Source organism: Alligator sinensis, unplaced genomic scaffold (assembly GCF_000455745.1).
Source record: "Alligator sinensis unplaced genomic scaffold, ASM45574v1 scaffold3_1, whole genome shotgun sequence".
Taxonomy (NCBI): domain Eukaryota; kingdom Metazoa; phylum Chordata; order Crocodylia; family Alligatoridae; genus Alligator; species Alligator sinensis.
In genome coordinates, this window is record NW_005842465.1 from 1,197,294 (window position 1) to 1,202,912 (window position 5,619).

General features: G+C 52.6%; 1 long non-coding RNA gene across 2 annotated transcripts; it reads left to right on the forward strand.

Annotated features, from left to right (window-relative positions):
* The first annotated feature begins 819 nt into the window (after window positions 1–819).
* On the forward strand, window positions 820–5,067 carry LOC102372661. 2 transcript variants are annotated; one of them, XR_324671.1, is made up of 3 exons: window positions 820–1,027; window positions 2,529–2,686; window positions 2,913–5,067. It is a non-coding gene; the product is annotated as an uncharacterized LOC102372661 (long non-coding RNA). The 2 variants fall into 2 exon arrangements; XR_003095761.1 differs by having other exon boundaries at window positions 2,964–5,067.
* Window positions 5,068–5,619: the final 552 nt, after the last annotated feature.

The window sequence follows — 5,619 nt, forward strand, 5'->3', positions numbered from 1 at the left end:
GAAGGGATGAAAGAAGAAACAGGAAAGCTGAGCTTCTGGGGAGAGCACAGTGGGTTCTGCAACAGGCTGCAGCAGCTCTGAAAACAGCATGGCTCCTGGACTCCGCAGGAAGTGTAAAGGTAGTACATTTTCATAGCAAGATAGGCTGATGGAAATATTCCCCTTGACATCTCTAGGTTTGGGAGAAGACACACCGCACTAACAGTATTTTTCTTTACCTGGCCAGCAGTACACTCAGCTACTTTGCAGTCAGGAGACCTGATCTTCATAAGTACTTTGGGGCTAAACAGACTCATGCTTGGATCAGAGAGATTCCCTGGGGGGAATATGTCTCAGCAGTGCCCGTGGCAAGGTCTTTCTGTGCCCACTTTCTGTGCTCATTAGCTGGCTCCTTCACCCTCTGAGCTGATCACACCACTGAAAGATCGTTATCCACTCAGAGGTTTGCAAAGTGGAGAAAAAAAAAGTCATTTCCACAGCCCAGGGGAAAAGAGCAACGCAGCTTATTAAGGCTCCATCTCTAAAAACTTCATTAATGCTTATTGCATAATGAGACACTTCACTTTACAGCAAGCTTCCTAATCACTGGAAATTGTGTGTTAAGCTAGCCTCAGCCACAGTGTCCATGGCACCCTCCCAGCACTGTATCACAAGCTGGCAAATCTTGTCAGTCACCTGTGTTAAACACACCTTCCTCTCAGTGTCAGAGGATCTAGGAAAAGCCTCAGTTGGTCTAGGCTACTTCAGATTACTCTGTAAGAGGAAATCAAGGCCACCTGGACCAGCCATTCCCCTATGCTATGGAAAAGGTGTTTCATACACTGCAGCTGCCTGGGTGCAAGTGATACACAGCACAGGACAGGGAGCAGAAGGGGCCTTGTTCTCCAGGGTATCCCCTAGAAAACTCCCCGCACTGAGAACAGTGACCCAAGCTGAACCCTGAGGTGTATGACTTTGTTGGGCTGGGTTGTGTGTGTGGTTCCCATCTCCTTCAGTGTAGCTGGTGGAGCTACAAGATGTCCCACAGGTGAGTCCTTGGTTAATCACTAGGTGTGCTGCAACAGGGGAGCCGGGAAGGGTTGCATCTCTCCCAGGCATGTTTGTGCCGCCAGAGGTAGTAACCGCAGGGCTATCGTGGGCAGCATGCAGCAGGGAGGGGACCCAGGCATCCTGCATTTTAATTCCATTGCTGCTGCTGCTTGTAGAAGGGCCTTGGGTAGTAAATCAGCCTCTCAATGGGGTGGCAAGGCTTGATCCTGTGATGTTTGATGTTTGCTGGGTGCCTTGAGATGTGAGATACCTCAATGCTTAATTGTTCTGCAAAGCAAACTGGAGTTCTTTCACTGCAGTCAGGGCAAACCCCTGGGGTCCTTCTTCAGAGAGAAAGATTTGATCCTCTTCTTTCCATCAGGGCTTGGTTGGGGTCTACACATCCCTTATAGTGCTTCCCTGGGCTGGGATATGGACCAAAATCTTGGATCCCATCAGCCCGTAGCTGCTGGGACCTTGGTGTGGGCCAAACCTGTGCAATAGCTGTACTCTGAGCACCTGCTGAATAAATGGAGCCTTTCCCTTCCCTGCTGCTGTCAAAGGCTTTGAGGATGTAGAAGTAAATAGCAGCTCCCTTCTAGCTGGACTGCCTGAGCCGACCATTGCATAGCAAGGAGCAGATCAGCAGCTGTTGGGGCTCTGGAAACTAACTGATGTTGGGGGCTGCTCTCTGCGATATAGCCAGCCCGTGACAGTACTGCTGAAATGCTTTGTTCTTGCAAGTGGATGTTTAAGACAGTCCGTTCAGGAAAGCTCAGGAACCAGGCCTATGTTGCAGGGAGGAGACAGCTTCCCCCACTGCTGGAGTCCAGGTAGCAGATGGTGCACTGCTACTGTTTAAAGCAGTTGCCTTTCAGGCCAGGTTTGAGCTGAAAAGAATCAGCTCTTTTTCCCCCTTCTTCTGTAGCAAAGGCCCTTTGAAGTACAACAGAGGCTGCCGCTGTGAAGACAGCAAGCTGAGATGGAGGAGGTAGAGAGAAGCATTAGCACTGCCCTAGCAGTGTGTTCTGGAGGCAAGTAGCCCAATGCCAGATGGAGAGCAAGGATATGCAGGGCACAGGGAGAACAGCCTGGAGCTTGGTGCTACTCCATCCACCTACCGGGGGAGCTGGTAGGCTCCAAAGGGAGGTCTCTTCTGGGGGGTTATCTGCCCCCTGGGGCTCTTCCTAGCCCAGTGGTTAGAGCAGGAGACCAGAGTCAGGACTCTCTGGTTCTAGTCTTGGAGGTATTCCTTGAACCCTGGTCTAGTTATGTGCAGTGAAGCTTCCCTGCCTTCCCAGAGCCTTCAGAAGCCTCTGGGTTATCAGCTCCATGGTCACAAGAGGGTGAAGAAAGCATCTGGAGTCACATCCAGCTGAGTGCACACAGGCAGTTTGTAGCACCACAGATGGGTCTGCAGCACCATAAACCATGTGCGTCACACATGCAGGTGTTTGTCGCACTGCTAATTTGCAGTGCGGTGGATTTTTTGATGCTAGGAGATCCTGGCGTCAAATAAGCCTGCACCAGAAAAAAGTGGGGCAGAGCACACGGCAGCAGCATGTGCCATCCAAAACCAGAGCCTGGCTGGTCAAAACTACACTCTGCGGACCTGGATTGGCACTGCTGGAGCCCTGGAAGGCCTCCAAAACCCCAGGTAAGGCTTCTGGAGCCAGCCGCCCCTACCCCACCCAGGGCAACTTGCCGCACACCAGAGTACACATGCGGGGGCATTCCCCAGGGACAACTAGCAACAGCACAAATATGTGCCACTGCTGTTTTGTTCCCAGGGAACATGGGGGTGTGCCCTTGGTGTCTTTTTGCCACTTACTTTCTAACCTTCTGAGTTGCCTGCAGATTGCATTTACTGCTTCTTCCCACAGGAACACAGGACTAGAAGGGCCTCCCAAGCCACTGAGTCTCTTCTTTTGCAGGCAACTATTTATCTAAGGAGTCCCAAAAACCACCCGCTCCAATGCCTTACACATGACAACCACATGGCACCTTGTGAAAAGGAAACCACATGTGCCTGCTGCCTGCCACAAGGGAGACCAGGGCACCACCCATGCTCTGCCTTGTCAGTGGGAGGGAGGTTAGGAGTCTGGTACATGCTCCAAGCAAGAGGACCACACCTCATGTGACGGGAAAGGAAAAACCACTGCAGTCCTTGCCAGTCTCCTCTGGGGCGAAAATTTCTACCTCTTCTCAAATGTGGCAATTAGCTTGGCCCTGAGCTTAAGAGCAAGGCCCTCCAGCTGGCCTCCTGGGAACCAGACCTTCTACTGAGAATAGAAAATGGAGGGTCTCATGCATTCACTTGATGCCAGACCTGGGGCTTTAAAGAAGACATGCAGGCTAACGCAAAGCAAGTAATGAAACGGCAAAGGGTGGTGCTATTGGCTCCTGCGGGTGCAAGGTGCTTGTCACAGCATAGGAAGGAAGATCACAGGGACAGATCTTGCCAAGACCAGGATGATTTACATCTATGAAACACAAACCAGGTACCTCCAGCCCACTCCTGCTTACTGACACCACCCCAAACCACAGCTGTTCCCAATGAACGCTTGCCAGACAATCCTGGGTCTTCACTGCACACTTCCTTACAACAAGGGACAGAAGATCCTTCATTATATAGGACTCCAGGCTCCAGTTCCCTCCTGTTGAGCATGCTTTGCAAACAAGGAAGTTGGAAAGCAAGCTGTTCTTTCCCCCACTTTTTCAAGAAAGCAAGACTGAGGTACTGTGCCCAGCTCTCCAATGCTATTGGACAAACATTGGCTGGGGCGGTTTGGCCAGTGATGATCCTGCCTTGTGAGGTCCCTTCTAGTCCTACTTTCCTATAATCCTATGATTGCACTTTGGGAAGGAGGAATAGGGGGCCGGCAAAGCTGGGGAGGGCTGTGCGCTGGGTTCTTCTTGCCTGATTTGGTACTGCTGGCAAGACTGAGGAGCCTTGGCTTGTCCTTGGGGCTCTGGTCAACTAACAAAAAATGAAACTAGTCTGTTGTTATGGCCATGCCTTTCTGTTCCCCACTGCCAACCTGCCTTGTCACAAGCTACAGATGGATGCCATCTTTGTGGTGGGATCAGCTGTGCCAAGATGTGTCACAGCACAGCTGATCCTACAGGTGAGCAGAGACATACAGTGCCTGGGGTAGCCTGCCCGCACTCTCCTAACATAAGTGAAAGGATGTCCACACAACAGAGCTGCACAAATTATTAGTAGGAATAGTCATTCTCACAATTATGGCCATTTGTGGTGTGACAGGGCAGCGGTGTCTGTTTGCTCAGGCTTTATGCTGCCATCAAATATTTTTATGATTTTTTTTTTTTTTTAATCTATTTGCAGCCATAGGGACCTGTGGGACTTTCACCTGGGCATTGGGAGCCTGGGTCAGCCCTGTCCTGTATGGCTACTGTCATTTCTCACCTTGCTTCTTCCAGGCACTGTTCCCCAGTGCTCCCTGCTGGGCAGTGTTTTTAGTACCCTTGGCTTTTTGCATCCCACCCCAAGCACCATTGTTTTGTCCAAGTCTGGTAGAGCAGTAATGTGCTTATTCTCTAGGCTCAAGAAACCTCACATCTCAGTGCCTCCAGCTGTGCTTCTCCTAGAACAGGGGTGGGCAAAATACAGGCCACAGACCGGTTCCAACTCACAGAGGGACTTTGTCTGGCCCGCAGCGGGTCCCTCGGTCCCGCCCGGCCCAGATGCCGTCCAGCCTCTAGCACGTCCCGCTACCTCCGGGTGCACAGCAGGGCTGGGGTGGTTCCATGGCTGGACTTCATTTCTAGGCAGCCTAGGCAGTGGCGGCTCCTTCTGGATGCTGCCGCTGCTGACTCTGGCACCATGGAGACTAACGAGGACCTGCACACCCAGACCCAGCCCACCCTGTGCCCACTCTGGACCAGCTGGGACCCACGTGCATAGCCCCAACCCTGCCCCGCTCTGTGCCTGCTTTGGACCCACCCACCCATGGTGAGTAGTGGCAGCTGGGCTGAAGCTGCTGCTGGGCACAGGGGAAAAGTGGCTGCCTTCTCCTCACCACTGCTGGGCCCTTCTTGCTGTGCCCACCCAGATCCCATGCCCAGGCTGCCCCGTGGCTCCTCTGCACTGCTATCATGACCACCCTCAGTGTCTCCTCCAGGCCACCCAGTGGGGCAGCGGTGGCATTGGAAAGGAGCAGCAGGGCAGCCTGGGCACTGGTGGCAGTGGCAGGGAGAACATCTAGGAGCCCAGCTATGGGCCTAGGAGCCAAATGTTGAGTGCCAAGATAACAGATTCATACCAGACCCAGAAGGGACCCTCATGATCGGACACACTGACATCCTGCACAGCGCAGGCCAGAGTGTCACTTCTGGCTGATGCAGAGCAGCAGCCTGATTTCAGAGGAGAGCCCCATGAACCCAGGTGAGTTGTTTGAGCTTCACTGGGGAAATGGGTCCCTTGTTCCTGATCTGTGCTTGTCTGTGCTCTGCTAGCTTCCATACAAGACCCCTCAGGTATCGCGCTCTCACTGTTTCCGCCTGCTCTGTTCACCTCCTGACCTCCCCCCGGATAGCTCATTTAACATCGTTTTGCATTCAAATACA